Raw genomic sequence first — 18,445 nt, 5'->3', positions numbered from 1 at the left:
ATATGAAAAAATGCTCTATATCATTTTTCTGCAGGGAAGGGTAAGTCAAAACAACAGTGAGACACCGCTCCATACCTTTAGAAGGAGCAACAGGAACTCTCATCACGGCTGATGGAATACAAATGGTACAGTCACTTTGGAAGACACTTTGGCTATTTCTTATAAAACTAAATATACTTTACTGTATGACCCAACAGTGATACGCTTTGGTATTTACCCAAGGAAGCTGAAAACTTATATCCACACAAAACCCTGCATGCAGATGTTTCTAGCAGCCTTATTGGTTATTGCTAAAACCTGGAAGCAACCAAGATGTCCTTCAGTAGGTGATGGATAAATGAACTGTGGTCTACCCTGACAGTGCAGTATCCTTTAGCACTAAAAAGAAACGAGCTTTGAAGCCATGAAAAGAGATGGAAGAACCCAAATGCATACTTAGCCATATGCATAAAAGCCAGTCCTGAAGGGCTGCATGCTGTGCCATGTGATTCCAGCTACCAAATGTTCTGGAAAAGGCAGACCTATGGAAACAACAGGCAGATTGGTGGTTGCCAGGGGTGGAGAAGGGGAGATGGATAGGCAGAGCACGGGGTTTTTAGGGCAGTGAACTGTTCTGTGTGATACTGTCGTGGCAGATACAAGTCTTTGTCCGTTTGTCCACACCCACAGGCTGTACAGCACCACGAGCGGGTCCTGATGTAACCTGTGGACTCTGGGTGACGGACCCAGGCAGGGCCATGGGTCATAGTGAAGGTCCTGCTCTATTGAGGAATACTGATGACGGGGAGGATGTGCATGTGCGGGGTCAGGGTAAATGGAGCTCTCTATTCCCTCCCCTCAATTTTGTTGTAAACCTAAAACTGCTCTAAGAAACACTCTTGAGCAAAAAGAGAATCCCGGCCCTCACATGTTCATGGGCGACTGAGTTAGTGACCAGAGAACCTGTGAGAGGGCAGGGTCGTCTGAGCAGAGATCCATGTGGACTTGGGGAGGAACCAAGTAGGGGCCTGAGGGGAGAGGCTGGGGTGGACGCTGCTCACCGGGTCAGGTGTGTCAGGCTGCAATTGGGTTCATGTCTTTTTGGTGTGTGCCTTCATAGGAGTGGATTGCAGTGAACTGAGGAGCCCCTGAGGCCCGTGTTGCTGGGAGTCCAATAGAGTCACATCGCCCACTCCAGACCCAAGTGGAGCCATGGGAACCCTGGGTCCCACAGGCCTGGCACACAGTAGGCACTCAGTGTGTGCTCACTTAAGGGGCACAGTTGTGGACATGTGTATGCCCTGCAGTGCCCAGTCCCCCAGGCGTAGGCTCCCCAGGGAAGGGTGGGTCCGCCTGCTGCAGGGAGGGCAGAAAGGCAGGCAGGGGACAGGAGCCCCTCCTGTGGCACCCCTCAAAGGCTGCAGCTGCTCCAGTGGGAGGCAGGGGCCCAGCTGGCCCCCCACCCCCTAATCAGCCTGTCAGCACTGAGGAGCTGGCAGGAGCTCCCATCAGCACTATGCTGGTGGCTGGATCTGGAGGGAGTCCAAGCCACCTGGCTCCCCTTGGCCTGGGGTGCGGGTGCTGTGGGAGTGCAGGGTCTCACGGACCCCCACCCTCCTTTCTGTGTCCCCATTCCTACAATACAGCATCCTCAGGGGGTAGAGCCCAAGCAAGTGGGTTCAGAGGGTAGGCTTGGGACCAGTCTTGTAGACAGGGTCAGGCTGTGAATGGATGGCCAGTGAGCAGGAGAGTGCTTGGCTGTGTGTTCTGTGGCTGCGCAGAGCCGTGACTGTGGAGGGCACGTGTCTGAACGTGTAAGCAGGAGTGAGGAGCTCGTGCACCGTGACAGTGACACGGATTAGCCAGTGGCGCAGGTCAGGGAGAGCCGTGCCACTGCGAGTACGCAGCACCTGAGGCTTTGGGCCCCTGCGTGTTGTGCTCAGACCCTCAATAACTTTTAGGTCCCAGTGCCTTCTGCTGTCCCCCGTCCTGCACTCTGTCCCAGCACCTCCCCAGCTCATGGGTTTTCTGACCCCGTCACCTCTCCACCCCTCTCCCCAGCTGCAGGGAGGGCGGGCTCCTGGGTCTCAGGAAAGCATGCTCCTGGAAGCTTCTGCTGCCTTGGGCTTTCGTAGGTGTTGATGCATGGCTTCCCTGAGGTGACCTTGGCAGGTGCCAGTGCTCTTCTTACCCCATTTACAGAGGAAGGCATGAGGCTCAGAGGGGTTTGGGGACTTTATGGGGCCTGAGGTGCCCCCTCTGAGCCTCTGTCTAGAAGTCTGGCTGTGGCTGATAGAGTAGCCTTCAGAAGCCCGGCTTCAGGGCCCCAAATGGTCTGTCCCCACATCCCTGGCTACTTTCAGGGCTGGCCTGCTCACCTCGCCCCCATGCTGCCCTTGCTCATGGGCACAGAGTCTCTGCAACTCCCTGCCTTTGTGCCAGGCCTGGCGCCTCTTCTTTGCTTATGGGGCCATCACTGTCTGCTGGCTTTTAACCTGGTGTCAGGACCTTTAATGCCCCTCTGGGGGCCTGAGACCCCTGAACCAGTGACCTAGCAATAGGAGGTGGAGGCCTGAGTGGCAGGAGGCTGGTGGACCCTGGACAGTTAGGACCCCCTGCCCTTCCTTCCACAGCTGATGGCTGAGTGCCCACTGCCAGGTGCTGGGCTTGTCCCTACAATCCATTATACAGAGCAGGCCTCAGAGACCTGATGCAGCCTCCAGATACCTCCTGCTCCACCTTCCAGCCTCCACGTCTCCACTGAAGGCCTACCTTGGGGCTAGAATGTGGCTTCCCTAAGCTCAGGGCTGGGAGTGCCACCAGGGCTCAAGGGGGCTGTTGCCATTGCTGATCACAGCCCACATGGTCTTCAGTGTTCAGAGGCCACCTTCCTGTGCCTCAGTTTCTTCTGATGTCAAAGCAAGATTCTTGGGAGGCTTAAGGGAGAGCATCGAGATAAAGTCCTGGTGGGCGTGCACACTCATTTCTAGTTCTGCACACAGACATCAGCCCTCGCTCCTGCCCAGCATTGTGCTGGGTGACTCCAGCGATGAATCAGATTCAGAAGCTCGGTATACCTAGTGTGGCCAGGGTTTGTATGACACAAAGAAACCCAGGGGCCATGGAGGGTCAGGGGGTGACCTCAGACCCAGGCCAAGGGATGAGGCAGAAGTTGGCCAGTGGCTGGCACCCTGCCAGTGGAAGCTGCTGGGGTTCAGCATTGCCAGAGGCAAACCATCGGAAAACGTGCATTCATCTTCTTTCCAGAAACTCTTTCTAGGCCGTGCTAGGGCCACAGAAAAGGGCTGCATGGACATGCTCGAGGACTCCTGGGGCCTGGCAGGCCTGGAAACAGACCATGAAGGCACAGCATGGCCAGTGCTGAGTGAGTGGGCCCCTCCTGCTGTCCCCCTGTTGCCTGGCACAGAAATGCTGCTGCTGCTCATGATGGTGATGGTGGTCACTCTTCTCTAGGCTCTTTATGAACTTGTCGGTCCTCAAAGCAGTCACATCTGAATGCCCGCACAGTACAGTTGGGGAACGAGGCCCTGAGAGGCCAGTGACCTGCCCAGGGCCTGGCCTCGTCTGACCTGCATCCCTAGGATTGCACGTAGTCGGCACTCAGGCAGGGTTGTGGACTGGCTGGGGGAGAGTAGGAAGGGGCTATGCCCTGTGTCCGGGGCACTGCGGGCCCTCACTGGGCCCCCGAGGGGAGGCCCAGGTGGAGGTGTCCCTCACGGGTGTCTGCTGCCCTGGCTTTGGGGTCGAGTGGAATGAGGAGCTGTTTGGCTCTCAGGCGCTTGCTGAAGCTGGAGTGGAGTCCGCCACACACCTGGACAGGCCTGCAGGAAGGCAGGGAGACCATGGCTCAGAGGGGCTGCCAGGTGCCTAGACATGCAACCAAGTAGTCAGAGATGGAATTTGAGCCCAGAACTGGCACACTGCAAAGCCCATGCAGCTCTGTGGGTTGCAGGTGGGCTGCTTCCCGCTTTGCAAACGTCAACATGAAAGCCTACTCTGTGGCCACAGGCTGAGCAGTGACTGTGAAGGCCCAGTACTTGGCCCCACGTCTTGAGGGCACAGCCCCTCTAGAGGGCCTGTCTGCACCTGTCTTACAGATGAAGACACTGAGGCTCTGAGAGGGGCCTGGACTGCCTTTCAGTAGCCAGAGTTCTAGCTGGCTCAGTTCCCAGGGTCTCAGGAGAAGCCAGAGATTATGGGATGCCTAGGGGATGGGCAAGGGATTCCCGGAATCCCCCATCCAGTACCGCTGTGGCCTAGTGAGGGGCCCCTTGTCTGTGAGGGTGATGGTCAGAGGTTAGCAGTAGGATGCCAAGCCTCTTCACACTGTCCCTGTGCTGACAGCTGGGCCCATGGAGGCACCAGAGCCCGGCAAGCTGGCCTCCACAGCTGTTTGGAAGGTGGGCTGGGTGTTGAGGCAGGGCCACCTTGCAAGGTGAAGGACCCCCACATGGCTTCTGCTTCAGGTAGCAGTGGGGACTGGCTATGCTGAGCCATTCTCTCCCCCCGGGGGTTGCTCCCTGCAGGCACCGGAGGGTCACCAGGGCATGGGCTGGGGCACATTACCAGGCAGGGTCATATGTCTGGCTTCCCTTCCTGGCTGCATGACCGTGGGCAAGTCCCCTCACCTCTCTAAGCCTTAGTTTCCTCTTCTGTAAAACAGGAATCGTAATGAGTCTCCCACCTCTGGGACTCAACTGGGGAGGTCTGTGCTGTGCAGCGAAGGCCCAGGTTTGGGGGCGGCCTGGCAGGGGGTTCGTCCCCAGCTCGCCGTCTTATAGGCTGTGTGGCCTTGGAGAAGCCACTTTAGCTCTCAGCTTCCTTATCTGCCCGCTGGAGACAGCAGCAGACCCTACCTCAAAGGGCTTTCTCAGGACGCAGTGAGCAGGCAGGGCAAAGCCCCTGTAGCTGTGAGCGGAGGTCTGGCCCAGGCTCCTGAGCGGAGTGTGCGCACCTCGACTCCGCCTGACGCTGCCGGGTGGCTGCCTGCGGGGAGCGGCGCCCGGCTGGTTCCGTCTGATGAGATATAAATAGCGGGCAATGTTTGCGAGCAAGGATCCGCCTCCCTCCCCAGCCGGCAGGGCAGCGAGGCGGACGAGCTGGTCGTGGGGACGGGAAGGGGACGGGAGCTCGTGAATAAATCATCACACGACCCGGGTTAGTGCCCCGGCCTCAAGGCGGCGGTGCAGTTAGCGCCTCAACAGGCGGGAGAGGGTGACGCGTGCGGCTTGGCCAAGCGGCCCTGATGTGCCTGGCGTCTGGAGCGCCCTCTTCTGGGGCCTGGTGAACCTGCAGGGCGGCCCCACCCAGTCCCCGTCCCTGCCTGCTGCCTTCCCAGGTGGACTCCCCGGCCTCCGAAGGGACCCCACACCACGGACTGTCTGCCCACTGGGTCGAGCACTCGTGTCCTGGCTCTGGCAGCCCTCACTGGCTCAAGGACAGACAGGCCAGGCTGCGACTGGAGCCTGGGCCAAGCCTGGCCCTCTCAGCCCTCCTGCTCCTCTTTGTGTTCAGTGGTTTGATTTTTTTTTTCTCTTCTTTTGAACCAAGGCGCCCCAGCTTAGCCAGCTCCTGTCCCATTACCAGGGTGACCAGGCCAGCCATATCCTTCACCCCACAGCTGCAGCCAGGGTCAGGTGAGGGACTTCAGTGCATGCACATGCATGTAGCCTGAACATGTGTGCATGGCTATGTCACACCGCCTACACACGTGTGTACACACAGCTCACACATACAGATACACGTGTGCAAGAACAGACACTTGGAGACTCACCCCATGGTGTCCAGCCCTGATGTGATGGAGGCACAGATGTGCCCTCGTGAGGACACAGCCCAGGCCCCTTTGCTGATGTTCCCAGAGGAGCAGGGGTGTGTAGACGTGCACCGGTCATTGTGTGAGCTTTGTTCCTCATGCCCTGGTCTCTGCATGAGCGCCACCTCTGGCCACGCAGCTGTGTGATGAACCACAGCACCCTGTCTCCTGGCCACTGCAGCCTCCAGCTCCCACGGCACCTGCTTCCAGCTGCTGTCCTTCTCTGGTCACCTCCCAAGTAAACTGCCTGCTCCCAAACCCTCCACTCTAGATCTGTTAATGGGGAAACAAACTGGGCCCACGTGCGTGCACACTCTGACGCTCCTCGAGTCACACGCACCCACACCCCAGGCCGTCTGTCCACGCAGGATGTGTGCACATGTGTGTGCATACCTTTGTGTGCTGGCTGGGGTCTGGGCACTCTGCGTAGACTACCAGGCAGGCAGCAGAACTGGGTCCCTTTCACAGATCTGGAAATGAGACAGAGATTAGTCATATAAACACGTAGCTCAGATGTAGAGGAGGGCAGGCCGGAGCCAACGAGGCCGGGACCGTGTGCGGGAGGACTCCCCAGCCCCGGCCGCTGGCAGCGCTGACGGTGCAGATGAAGGCGGAGCAGCCTCCCCATCCTTGGCTTCTGGTCATGGGCCCCAGCCCCTGGGTACGCATGGCCTCTCCAGGATGTCCGGCCTGAGGATGGCACTGACTAGCCTGTAGCCTTGGGGCACTGTATTCTGTCTCTGACCCTGTTGCTTCCTCTTGGGGAAGAGTCTCAGGATTGTTGAAAGGTGCACACAGTTGGTGCTAAATAAAAGTTCCAAGTAGGAGAAAGCTTTTCCTGGGGCTCTCAGGGGCCACCTTTCCTGCCCTTGGGGAAACCGCCCCCACAATCTACCTCATCTTCCTGGGCACGGGCTCAGAGAGGGCCAGTGGCTCAAAGCCACGCAGCACAGCAGGGCCCAATATGGCCCAGACGCCAGGCCCCTGCCCCCTAGTCTTGGGCTCTCTGCAGCCCCTGGCCTCCCACAGTACTGGTTTGCCATGAAGGAGAGGCAGCCGGGGAAAGCTTCCTGTAGGAGGCAGTCCTGAGCCCTTTGGAGAAAACTGTGGTTTTTCCTGGAGACATCTGGGCCAGACATGTGGTCAGTGCCCGAGTCTTGGTTTCCGTGGCCCTGAATCTGGACTCCAGTGATTCCTACCCAGCTCTGGGTGGACCAGCTGTGTGACCCTGGGCATGGTGCTCACCCTCTCTGAGCCCCAGTCTGTTGTGACTATCCGAAGGAACCATAGTGTGAATGGAAGTAGCACGTGTCAGTGTCCACGTGGGTGCACAGTTCCAGTTGTTAGGGTTGGAAAAGCATCTGTGGCGGAGGCCAGTGTGAGGCTGTGTAGGTCACAGGGTCAGACGCCCTCTAGCTTGCTGCCTTGCCACCCTGAGCCTCAGTCTCCTCGAGCAAGACAGGATGTGGGAGCGTTTCCTCCAAAAGCCATTTCTAGGGCGTGGATCGTTCTTACTGCTGGCAAATGAGAAAGAGGAGGCTCGGGTGCCCCGGCACACACAGCTCCAGCCCCGCTGCCTCCCTCCAGTTCCTTGAGCACATGGAGCAACATCCCAGCCTCAAGGTCTTTGTCCTTGCGCATATTTCCAAGAACACTGCAGTCTCCTCCTGCAGGCCTCAAGTCACGTGTCGCCCCCTCAGAGAGGTCTTCCTGTGCCCACTCTGCTTCAGATATGACTCGGTTCTTTCCTCCCCAGCATGGTTTTTGTCTGCCTTGCCCACACGCAGTCTTGGCCCTGAGTACCGTGTCTGCATACAGTGGAGGCCCAGGCAGTGTCTGCCGAGGGAGTGAATGCCCCGTCCGTCGAGCAGGCGGAGGCCCAAGGCCTTGGCTGTGCTCCTGGAGCCCAGCTCTCCAGAGGATCCTGGGTGGAATGATGGGTCTTCCAGAAGCCCACCCTGTTTTCCTGGTCTCCTGATCTCCGAGCACAGCTTCCGGCCCATCCCAGGGTGAACCCTGGACCTCAGAGGTCTGTCAGGCCTTCCTAGTGAATCTTCTGTTCCCAAAATAAAGCCAGATTTACAAGATGAGGATGGGGAGAAGAGGGAAGCTGAGAAAACAAGTGTCCCTCTGCTCCCGTAGCAAGCGTCCAGGTCCACGGGGCACTGAGGCCAGGAGTCAGGCCGTGTCCTGCCTGACCTTTGCCTGGAAGGCCTCACACTGTGCCCAGCCTGCCGTGAAACAAGGTGGCCCTCAGTCAGGAGGGTTCCTTAGGGAGGAGGTGGCTGGATGAAGAGGGACAGAGGCCAGGTCATGGGTGCGGGGCTTGGATCTGCTGCTCAGGGCCTGGTGTTGGTGGACACAATGCTTCTCTCTGCAACTTACTTCCTTCTTGCTCAAAGACACGTGGGCCATCTCACCTGGACTGTTCTTGGGTGCAATGCTGGGCACTCAGCAGAAGCTAGGCATTCAATTCCAGAGTTCTAAGAAACGTGCTGCCAGGACCTGGCAGGGAGCAGCAGGGGACCCAGGGAAATCTTGAAAGGCTTCCTAGAGGAGGCATCCTTGGAATTTGAAAGATGAAACGCAGAGCAGGGTTTTCCGAGGTGAGGACCCAGCCCAGGCTGAGGCTCTGGGTGTGGACACTCCTGAGACGCCCCCCACTGAGGATGGGGGGTTCACACTCCCACTGTGTCCTTTTCTCTTGTTGATTTATAAGAACCCTTTATATACTAAGTATATCAGCCCTTTCTATAGCAAACGTATTATTTACCGTCCATTTTGCTTATAATGCATTTTAATAAGCAACACCACGAATATTTTTACAGTGGCCAATTTTCCAACCTTTTGTTTCGTGGCTTTTCACATCCCAGGGCATTCCTTGCTCCTTTGTCTCAGGTCTGTGCTCTGCTGTGCACACTTAGAAACTGTTTGAGACTTAAGTTGAAGATTGATAAATTACAGCTGTAAGGAAAACAGACACCACGGTGCCTTTGCTCACCACATGGTCCCTCCCACCCTGTCTATCTGCTCTCCCCTTCCTGCTTGGAGTGAAGTCCAGTCCAGGCCCTCCATGGAGGGACCTGTGACCCTCCCAAGGCGAGTCAGAGGCTCAGAGATGAGGTGATGGGAAGGTGTAGGGGGACCAGGATATCCTGGTATTCCAGCTCCATGTACTAACCTGATGAAACCCATCATGACCACATGAAATAGATAACATTATTCATCCCATCTCACTGGTGAGAAAACTGGGCTCAGAGAGTTATGACTTGCTCAAGGTCATCCAGGAAGGGACAGAGACAAGATTGGAATGCAAGCCATACTGCCTCTGGTTTTATACTTTCAAACTCTTCTCTGGCGCCCATTGCCCTTGGGGCCAAGTCCAAACTCATTAAAATAACGTGCAGGGCCTCTCGGCACCTCTGCTTCTACACGTCGGTGTGAAGTGCACAGGCACTCAGCACCTCGTCTCCCTGCTTTTATGGTCTCTTTCTCCACCCTGCTCAGCCCCAGATCTTTAGGATCCTGAATGCAGGTGCTGGAAGGGCCAGCCCCCTCACGTGTAGTAGGAACACAGTTCAGAGTTGGGCGAGCTTTGCCCAAGGCCTAGTGTGTGAGGAGCAGAGCCAATGTGCACCCTGCTCTCTGGGACCCCGAGTGCTCCTGACAGTGCGTGGTCAGTCTGAGCTGGGCCCTCTCCAGGGAGTCCCCTGCCCCCGACTGGGTCATATTCCTCCCTTGGCCTCCAAAGGTTCTGACCGTGTCTCTGACCCTGCCTGTTGTGGCTGCTACCTAGCTCGCTGTCTTCCTGCTTGATGAGGTGCCCCTTGTAGACAAACCCTGCTGATCCATCACAGAGCCCTTCGTGCCCAGGTGAGTCCAGCAATGAGCGAGCGCTCAGGAAAATTTGCCTCCCAGAGGGAGGTCCAGAGAGGGATGGGGGCCTGCCCTAGGTCACACAGTGAGTTTGAGCAGAGCTGGGGGCCCCATGAGTAATCCCAAGATCCCCCAGGCCCCACTTGGTCCCGGGACCCAAGGAGGCCCAGGGATGGGGCAGTGTCTGTAATGGCCACTCTAGCAAAGGGCACAAGGAGTCTCTGTCCTCTGCTGTTTCCAGGGGCCCGGGGCCAAGGACACCCTGTCTCCCTTCTGCTCCTACTCCTCATGGAAGGATGTTCTCAAGATAAAAATACCCTCAGAAGTATTTCCTGGTGCCTGGCGTGACCTGTCTTCCACACTGGGGGCCAGAACTTCCTGCCCTGGCTTCACCTTGGGGCTCAGAGAGTGGACATTTATCCCTCCTGGCCGCTTGGTTCAGCCTAGCCTTGTGGTCAGTGCATCCAGCCCCTGTCTCCAGGCCATGGAATCTGAGGGGCCTGAGGGGTTGTGGTCGCTGTGGTTCCCGTAGCCGGCACTTACTGGGCACCCTTGCCAGAGATGACACCCTGGGCACAGAGCTGGGGGTGGGGGCAGGGCGGCCAGACCCAACCCCTGCAGAGCTCAGGGCTCTCCTGCTTCAGTGCCTGTTGGGTGTGTCCTGAGAGCAACAGACCGGGCCACACAGGAGGGTGTCGTCCTCTTAGAACACTGGGACGGCCGGCACTTACTGTGCATCTGCTGTGCTGGACACCCTCTTTGTAGCCTCCCCATTTTGCAGATGAGAAGCCTGAGGCCCAGGGAAGTTCCCACTGGGAGCTAGGGGGTGATCAGGCCTCGAATGCAGGGCTGAGGCTCGCTGGTCCCCGAGCCCCACCCTCCAGGGGAGGCTGTCGTTGGTGAGGACGGTGACTGTGGTGGTGGAGCCGTGTGGTGCCCGGCTGGTGCCCAGGGCACTTCCCCCATGGCATTGGAGCAAGGCTGAGCAGCAAGGGGAAGGGTCCTGCCCCTGACTGACAGGATGGTCTTGGGGGGAAAGCAGAGGGCTCCCCTCCCTTGCTGGGAGGCTGAGGGACAGTCTCGCTGTCAGGTCAGGTCATCCCCGTCAGCTGAAGACCCGCCCCTGCTCTGACCTTCCCTGTTCAGGACTGTGGACCCCCCCTCAGGAATATGTGTAGTGAGCCTCCGAGGGTTGGGGGTCACATCTGTCTCATGGGCCGTGGCCGCTGCAGGGGAAGACGGAGTGCTGGGCTTTTGTCCCTGAGCTGCCACTCACCCTGTGTCTTTGTGACCCGGGGCAAGTCCCTGCTCTGCTCAAAGGCTCTGTCTCCTTCTGGAGCTGGTTTGCTTCCCTCACAGGAGAACGCCCGTTTTAGGGAGCAGGGAGGCAGAGGCTGAGAGCCCGGGGAAGGCAGGCCGAATGACCCCAGCAAGTGGGAGGCAGGCGCTCCTTCGTCTGCCCTCCCCATGGCCAGATGTCATCTCCCCTGCTCAGAGTTCCAGCTCTCGGTGACCTCACCCTGCTCAGCCTCAGTTTTCCCATCTATCCCTCAGGGTGGGCTGTGAAGGTTGGAGTATCAGTGAGGCCAGGAACCCAGCACCCAGGGCCAGACACAGTGGGTGTCCACTCCAGGAGAAGGACAAGAGGTCAGAAGCCCTGGAACTAGTCCTCTCTCAAAAGTCCAGCTGCCTGTTGGGAGTCTGGGGTCGAGCCTCCATCTTTCTTAGAGGGGCCAATGGCAAGGCCCCTGGCTGCTGCTTTGGGAACCATGAGGATGGGGAAGCAGGGGGCTGAGGGCTGGGTGTCTTGAGGTGAGCCTGGAGTGAAGGGAGACCAGCCAGGCCACCTCCTAAAAGCATGAGCAGGTGCCCCGAGCCAGGAAGTGACTCAGCCAAGGTCATACAGCTGGTGAGAGGCAGAGTTGCAACTGAAACTGGGTTTGTATGCTTCTAAACCCACCACTGGCGTTGCCTGAGAAAGCTTGTGATATGGGGCTGACTCACCACCAGTTCCTTTAATCCCAGCTGGAAGATCCAACGTGACTGTGGATGCCCGCCAATGGTGGCTGCGAGAGAGTGGCCTGCATGGGCACTGTGGCCAGAGGACATCTCAGGTGGACTCGCCTCCAAAGACTCCCTGATGCCCCCTTCCCCCTGCCCCCTGCCCAGACCTCATGGCATGCTGAAGAGGAAGGCAGGGGCTGTCCGCTCACAGCGGGGCCTGTGGTTGTGTGCTGAAGGCTCTGCAGGGAGCCAGGTGCGCAAGCCACACCCTGAGGGCCTCTGAACTGAGGAGGTGCCCCGTCTCTGCCGCAGGAGCAGCAGCGGCTCCGACTTCATAGGCTTCTGATGTCGTGAGGCTTGCCTGAGTTGGTGTCTGTGAAGCGCCTACCAAGTGGCTGGCATGCAATGGGCATTCAGTAACTGTCAGCGGTCACTTTCTCTGGGGGCCCGCATCATACTGCCTTTCTCTGGTTCTGAAGGGTTGTTATGAACAGACTCACAGGGTCCTCCACCTTCCACGGGATCCTGGGAAAGCAAGCAGAAATGGGGGTTTGTGTGGGAGTTTATGACTGTTGAGCTCCCCCCAGCAAGGAGAATGGTAACTGTGCTCTGTCACCTTCAGGGTCTTCCAGCCGCTGAGGCCTCTCCAGCTGGTGGGGCAATGGCAGCCACAGCTGATGCAGCCTTGAAGACGGTCACTTGCTTGGTGAGCACCGTTACTTAGAAGATAGGGCTCCAGAGGTAAGATTGGGGCACGGGTGTGCACCTGTCCACCCAGTCACCTTCCATCCAGACACTCATCTCTTTACCCACCTGCCCATCCACCCAGCTATGTGACCTCTCATCCACCCTCTATCCATCATCCATCCATCTAACTCTTCATCCACCTACCCAACCCATCCAGCCATCCTTCCATCCATTCACCTCCCCTACCAGCTATCCAGTCACCCATTCATCCATTCATCCACCAACCCACCCACCCATCCATAGATTCATCTGTCCATCTGTCCTTCCACTCATTCATCCATCCACTCAAACATCCATCCACCCACTCTGTCCATCCGTCCATCCATCCGCTCAGTCCATCCGTCCATCCACCAATCCACTCAAACATCCATCCACGCAACTCATCCAGACCTTTCTCACCCACCTAACTGACCCACCCCTCTAGTCATCCTCCATCCATCCATTCACATGTCAGCCCCGTTTATCCATCTACACGCTTGACCACCTATCGGTACATGCAACGGTCTCCTCATTCATTGATTCATCCATGCCTCTGTTCAGCAGCTTGTTCTTTTGTCCTGTCTGAGCAGCAAACATTTACTGGATGCCTGCTCTGTTCCAGGCCTTCCTCAATCTCTCTGGACTTCTGAGATTGGCCAGAGATGGGGCCAAGGCAAAACCAACTCTCACACAAGGTGGAAAAGCACCTTCTGGTCCTGACAGAAGAAGCCCAGGGCCAGAGAATCTAAAAGGGCCTCAGGGAAGTGGTGGGCTTCCACTGGTTCCTAACTGATGGATTTCCAGCATTCCCATTAGCTGTGATTTGGAGACTGGACCACGTGGGGCGAGGGTCACCACAGGAACATCCATAAGGAGCCTGTTGCAGTGTCCAGATAGCAATGCCTGGACAGGAGGGGTCTGTGGGCAAGGAGTGGGAGGATGGCTTTGATCATTCAGGAGATAAAATGCACAGGACCTGGGGAGGGAGTGGATTTGGGGGCTGAAGAGGAGGGAGGAGGCCAGGCTTGTTGACTGGGGTGACTGGGGAAATGGTTGGGCTGCCCAGTGACCTCACAGGGTGCGGGGGATGTGAGGAAAGAAGGAGACTGAGGGGGTAGGTAGGGGGAAGGGGGTCAGCTTTGGAGAGGAGGAGGAGCCTGTTGGCTCTGCGGTGCTGGGAGGGCGTGGGGGGGATGGGCTCAGGGTTGGGAGTCCCTGCTGCGGAGCAGCCCAGAGGCCTGAGGAAGGCCCATGCCTGAGGGACCCTGCGAGCTTGGTAGAGCAAGCGCCCCAAGTGTGCTGTTTGTAGTGGGGAGCTGCTCCCTGGCCTGCCACTGCACAGGCAGAAAGACTGGTGCTGGTGGCTGGAAACTGGGCAGGTGGGCCTGGAAGTGGGGAGGGCCCAGGGACAGCTGAGTGTCGGCCAGGCCCATCACCAGCACACAGCTCTCCTCAGGCCTCACATGGGCCTGGCAGGGGCCCCACCCTGAAGGCCTGCACAGTGTTGACTCCAAATGTTTGTAGCCTGGGGTGACATCTGGGGAAGGGGAAGAACTGTGTCTGGGAAAGGTGGGCAGGCACAGGAGATGGCCATCATCACTGCAGACTGTGAGGGCAGAGGTGTTGGGCTCTCCCCAACCAGCCTTAGCCTGCTTACTGGACCCTGAGGTGCCAGCCTGCCCTCCCCATGCCAGGGATGCCCCTCTCCCACCTTTGCACCTTGAGCTGCCCTTTCTCCCTGTGGTGCACCCTCCAAGCCTGGCCCAGACCCCTTGCTCCCTGTGTGACTGGGTGAGGCATCCTTCTCAGAGCCTCCATCTCCCCACCCGCGGATGACGGGTTGCATTTTTCAAGCCCTTGTGCTGAGTCTGATAGATACTGTCTGGATTAGAAAAGAGGGCGTGGCCACCACAGGCTGTAGTGAGAAAGTGCTCTGTGATGGATTAATGATGTCTGCCTTGGGCAGGGACTGGGGAGGAGGTGTTTGTAGGTTACATGCTGGCTTTCCCTGAGACAAGTGCTTTGTAAGGATTCTTCCGGTTGACCATGGACTTGTAAGGACTTGACCGTGAGGTAGTGAGTGCCCCTTCCCTGGATGTTCCAAGCGGGGCCTGAATGGCCATAGATCAGGGGTGCTTGCAAGAGTCTTGCCTCTGCTTTTGTGTGCTGAGAGAGGGGCTATTTGTGTCTTATCACCACGTGGCATTGCAGGAACCCTGAGGACTGAGGCTAGGAATACAGTGTCATGTCCACAATCTGGCCTTGGGGCTTGGAGGAGATAAGGAGATGGGAAGTTGAGTTCTCTTCAACCTCCCACACTAGGTGCTCACTTATGAAAGGCTGTGTGACCCTGGGTAGGTGACTCAAGCTTTCTGAGCTTCAGTTTCCTCACCCAGAAAGTCATAAGAAGGGATTACATGAGCTATTTGAGCTCTTAGTGCCTTGAAGGTAGTAAGTGCCTGACAAATACCGATCACTCTGTTCACACCTATGCAGGGGTCCTGCCACCTGGGAATCCTCCCAGGGAGGGGGACACTGAGCCCCTCCTCAGTGGCCCCTCTATTGACCCAACTAGTCAGTGCTTTCTTGGCTTTGCCCTGGTCTCCTCTCGGATGCTGCAGAAACCTGAGGCCCAGAGCCTCAGGGGACCTGGCAGAGGGTGGCCCACTCCATCCGGAGGCACCTCCTGATGACTCGGCTCCACCGGTAGTCATGTGTTAGCTGCCTGCTTAAAAGCTCCCAGCCCAGTCCCTGCTGGGGCACTGAGTCTGCTGGGTGCCAGAGCCTCTGTGTGTGGGTGCTGTGGCCGGCGGGCATGCCGGCTCTGGAGACGCTGGGATCAGGACAGGTTTGCCACCCCTTGGGGCTCTCTGGGTCCAGCCCACTGGGGGTGCCTCACACTCCACCTCTGCTACTGTAGTTACCTGTCCTGGCTCAGGTGGGAGATCCCAGTGCCTGTCTCCCCTTCCCCTCCTAGCAACATCTGGGACCCCTGACAGTCAACCTGGGCTTCCACTGCTGTGGTGTTAACTATTGTCTTTATCATGTATCTCCTCCTGGCCCATGAGGTGTTTTGTGACCTGGAACAAGTCTCAGCCTCAGTTTTCCCATTTATAAAATGGAGAGCTAGCCGCCTTGCTTGCTAAGGCCTCTTCCAGCAAAGCGAATCTAGCTTCCTGTCTGTCTAATCTAACTGTATGTACCCGCTGAGCAGGAGCTAGATAGACCTGTACATCCCTGGTTGAGGATATTGTTCCACTTTTCTTTTTTTTTTTTTTTTGGCCATGCCCTGCAACTTTCGGGATGTTTGTTCCCAGATTAGAGATGGGATCCAACTTAGGTCCCCTGCAGTGGAAGTGCAGAATCCTAACCACTAGACCGCCAGGGATGTCCCCCACATTTCTTAAACCGAGTCCTTAAAGACCACAGAGCCCTGCAACCTTGCCTTCTGTGTATGGAGGGTCCCTGCATGTTTGGCAAGTTTGTGGTGCCAGGGCTCCTACTGTGGGACTTTTTCTCAGCCTTTCTTGGTGGTGGTGTGTTCACCAAGTGCCTGTGAGGACTCCCCACACCCCTGGCATCTCATGCACACACACACATACACACATGTGCACACAGAGCTGTCTGCTATGTCTCTGCTCCTTAGCTTCCAGGGGTCTTTGCCTGGGTGACTTTGCTCCAAGTACCAGTTTCCAGCTCTGAATAGTGGGGGAGTGGGCTGTGAATGTGGATTTTCTCTATGGTTTTAGAAGAAACATCAATAAAATAGGTCTGGGTGGGGCATAGGCACCCAGCCCAGGCAGAGATGCCAGTGGTCACTGTGATACCCGCCACCTGCCTGGGAGCTGGCCAAGTCACAGCCTCCATGTGAGGCTGCCCAGCTGCTGGGAACAGTCGTGCCAGTCTGGGCTCTCCTGGCCTTTGATTCTTTTGATTCTGTCCCCGTTACAGGCCTCAAGCTGCTCAGAACCTTACCCGGAGCAGCCGTGACCTGCTGGACATCCCGCAAGTTCTCCCGGCCACACAGACCTGCCCCTTGCAATCCGGTGGCATGCTGCCGGCTTCTGAGTGCCCCATCCTGGTCACCTCTGCTTGGAAGGCCCAGGAATCTTGGGCTGGGCTGTCTTCCAGGCATGGTCCCTGGGGTACCCCCACCGCCAGCTCCTTGCCTCCTGGCTCAGGCAGAAGCAGTGCCCACCATTATAGCCTCAGGCCTCAGCTCCTTAGACCCAGGGTGAGGTAGTCAGCTGCAGCAGCTGTAGGGGAGAATTGCAGTGTGAGGAGAGCTGCCGCAGAGCCTGGGGTCCCCACGGTGGGAGACACTGTGTCAGACAGAAGTAGTTCTGAGTTCAGCTCTCCTGCTTACTACTTATGTGATTTTGGGAAAGTCATTTGACCTCTCTGGAACTCCATCCAGAGAGTAGAAACAGCCACAGTAGTTACCTCCTTGGGCTGCTGAGGAGTGACCCAGGAGTGTTTGCTGACAGGTCTGGCCTGCTCTCCTTGTGGACGGATGAGCTGGGAGGATTGTGTACTTGCCAGACCTGGGGATCCAGTGACACTGGCAACCGGATGGCCCCTGGGAGGGGTCTGCAGCCTGGCTGGTTGAGTGGGATCCACCTTCACCTTCTCCCAGGTGTTTGGAGCAGAGGTCAGAGGTGGTGCCCTCTCTGCGGCTCTGGCTGTACCCCGTCCCACAGACCAGGGCTGATCCCAACTTAGCCACCTCCTGGCTGTCACCTCCATTCCCTTTCTCCTGGTTTGGTTGCCCTGGGACCTTCTCTGGGGCCTCAGCATCTCAGGGCATTCAAGTGCTCCCAGGCTCATCTGGCTCTGACCTCATGATGCGACTGGTTTGGAGTTGGAGAGGCGTGGGGTCCATCAGTGCCCTGCCACGCCATTCCCGCTTGGTGCCTGACACGGAAAGCCACATGGCCTCTGTGCCTACCCATGGGCCCAAGTGGAGTTGGGATCTCCCGTCTACAGATGCTGCCCCAGAACCAGCAGGGCCATGGGGAGGGGTGGCTACCTGTGCATCTGGGGCCTGGATGCTTGCCCCCAGCAGTTAGAATGGGATTTGTCTGGCCATGGGAACAGTGCCGTGGGGTGTGGCCTGGGACCGACCACCCAGTGTGTGAGTGTGTGTGCCAACCAGGTGCTGTGCTGAGTGGGCTGAGGACGAGGGCTCTTATTTAGAGCTGAGGAAGGCAGGGGTGGCAGAGGCCCCCAGGCTGAGGTCAGCAGTCAGTGACCCCTCTGGAGGCTGACTCATGGGCCCCCTTCTAGCCACCTTTGGTGATGGGGAGGCCACAGGCCTAGCTTATGGGCAGTGAGAATAGGCACCTGGGGGAGAGTGTGAGTGTCAGGAGGGTGGTGGGTCCAGCTTTGGGTGTCCATCAGGCCCAGGTCCAGGCCCCAAGAGTGAAACTGCCGTGAACAAACAGCAAACCCCTGTACTCAGGGAGCTGGTGCTCTTGTGGTGGGATGGCTTGTGCAGCCCCGAGCAAGCTGTTGTTGTGGTCACTGGTGTTATGGGGTCAGGGAGGGACGTGTGGGATTCGAGTGGGGGTTCTGGGGGGTGTACAGTTTTCTCAGGTGCAGGGAGGCCCTGGGAGATGCCCCCGAGGCATCAAAGCCAGGGCTTAGAGGAGGGTGTCCAGGTGGGCCCAGGGGCGAGCAAGGGCGAGGCTGGAGACGAGATGGACTGACTCCTGGTGGCTGCCGTGGGCACTGGCACCAAGCAGGAAGGCCAGCATGGTGGCTTTCATGCTGGTCTTCATGGGTGATTTCAAGGACTCAGGCCAGGAGGGTAGAAGAAGGAGCTGGATCCTGAATCCTGAATATATTGGAAAGCAGAGCCCTTGGTGGGAAAAGGGGGGACTGAGGAAGAACCCAGGGCTCTTGTCTGGAGCAGCTGGGAGTTTGGAGGCAGGCGGGGAGCTGGCTGAGATGGGAGGGAGGACCACGAACTGGTTGTGGGTGAGGCTGGGTCTCCACAACCATGGCTGGACCGGGGTGGAGGCGTGG

General features: G+C 57.7%; 1 protein-coding gene across 5 annotated transcripts in view; it reads left to right on the top strand.

Moving 5' to 3' along the window:
* The window catches only part of KCNJ12 (potassium inwardly rectifying channel subfamily J member 12), a 38,302-nt gene that overhangs the window by 15,096 nt on the left and 4,761 nt on the right, over positions 1–18,445 (top strand). Inside the window, exons 2-4 of one of the 5 annotated variants that reach the window (XM_055576258.1) lie at positions 5,551–5,636; positions 12,315–12,433; positions 16,370–16,549. The gene's annotated coding sequence lies outside the window, so the exon portion shown is untranslated. Of the gene's footprint in view, positions 1–5,550; positions 5,637–12,314; positions 12,434–13,057; positions 13,335–16,369; positions 16,550–18,445 lie in introns of those variants that run through there. The other 4 variants (XM_055576256.1, XM_055576257.1, XM_055576259.1 and 1 more) reach the window with 4 other exon arrangements.

The sequence above is a fragment of the Bubalus kerabau genome, chromosome 4, assembly GCF_029407905.1.
Source record: "Bubalus kerabau isolate K-KA32 ecotype Philippines breed swamp buffalo chromosome 4, PCC_UOA_SB_1v2, whole genome shotgun sequence".
In the NCBI taxonomy this organism is placed as follows: domain Eukaryota; kingdom Metazoa; phylum Chordata; class Mammalia; order Artiodactyla; family Bovidae; genus Bubalus; species Bubalus kerabau.
The sequence above is the reverse complement of the archived record's forward strand: the minus strand, read 5'-3'. Positions and strand labels throughout refer to the sequence as shown.